Source organism: Penaeus monodon, chromosome 28 (genome assembly GCF_015228065.2).
Source record: "Penaeus monodon isolate SGIC_2016 chromosome 28, NSTDA_Pmon_1, whole genome shotgun sequence".
Classification (NCBI taxonomy): Eukaryota; Metazoa; Arthropoda; class Malacostraca; order Decapoda; family Penaeidae; genus Penaeus; species Penaeus monodon.
Genome location: NC_051413.1, coordinates 2,219,670 through 2,220,661, shown reverse-complemented (window position 1 = coordinate 2,220,661; position 992 = coordinate 2,219,670). Strand labels below are relative to the sequence as shown.

General features: G+C 45.9%; 1 long non-coding RNA gene across 1 annotated transcript in view; it reads left to right on the top strand.

The window, feature by feature from the left end:
• Positions 1-676: 676 nt before the first annotated feature.
• The window catches only part of LOC119591277, a 10,316-nt gene continuing 10,000 nt past the window's right edge, over positions 677-992 (top strand). Inside the window, exon 1 of the long non-coding RNA XR_005230328.1 lies at positions 677-782. This is a non-coding gene — a long non-coding RNA (uncharacterized LOC119591277). The remainder of the gene's footprint in view (positions 783-992) is intronic.

The following is a 992-nucleotide window of genomic DNA, read 5'->3' as shown; positions in this document are numbered from 1 at the left end:
GTGTTTAGGTAACATCCTCCTCCCTCTCTCTCTTCCCATCCATTTTTCTCGTTATTCGTTACTCCTTCCCTCTTTCCCTCCCTCCTCCCCCTCTCTCCCTCCCTCCCTCTTCTCCCCCTCTCCCTCTCCCTCCCCTTCTACCCATGCGTACGTGTCACACATCAGGTAACACGAGATACATTCATAGAGACAAATTTTGGGGATAGAAGATGCTCTTGATAAGCGTTGATACTTTTATTGTTCAGGGCGAGAGGTTCATTCATGATGCTGCTCCGACATGGTAGCGTATTATGGGAAAATGTTGAGGGAGTTGCATTATCGGGGTTGAGAAAGGACAACTTTGCCGGTTGTATACTGCTCGGTCGACGTGAAGTGGGGAATTATTACTCATGTTGTTCAGTGTATGTTGGGTTTCAAGGGTATCGGTTTCAACCCTGCTCGGTTTTAAATCGTGGAGAATTATTCCGTCTCATCAAGCCTTACACATGCACACAACAACCCTTTCAAACACCCGCGCGCTCCTGTCTCGTACTAGATTTTATTTCTTAAAAAAAAAACCTTATCTTCAACAATTGAGGTTCGAAAATATATATATACATTTTTTGTATGCTTTCGTTTTAAAAATATGTTTATCTCGTCAAGGGAAGCCCTAATAACAACAACGATAAGCAGAATTTTGAGAGTTTCTATGTCGCGTGTATAAGACGAGCGGCGTTGCCACGTCTCCTTCCACCCTCACAATACTTTGTCTATCCAGTGAAACCCTCATGTTTTAAAGTGCGGTGAGAACTATTGTGTCTCTTGGCCGGCATCTCCTCCGTTATTCAGAACGAGTGTTTGCGAGTGGCCCATCGAGACCCCAGGAGGCATAAAGGGACTCTCTGGGGACCGAAAAATTGCATTGGACATTGGTACACGTGGAAAGGATCAGCTGATCGCGCCGCCACAGAGGACGGTCGGCAGCATTTGGAAACTTCTGCCGGCTCTCTTTT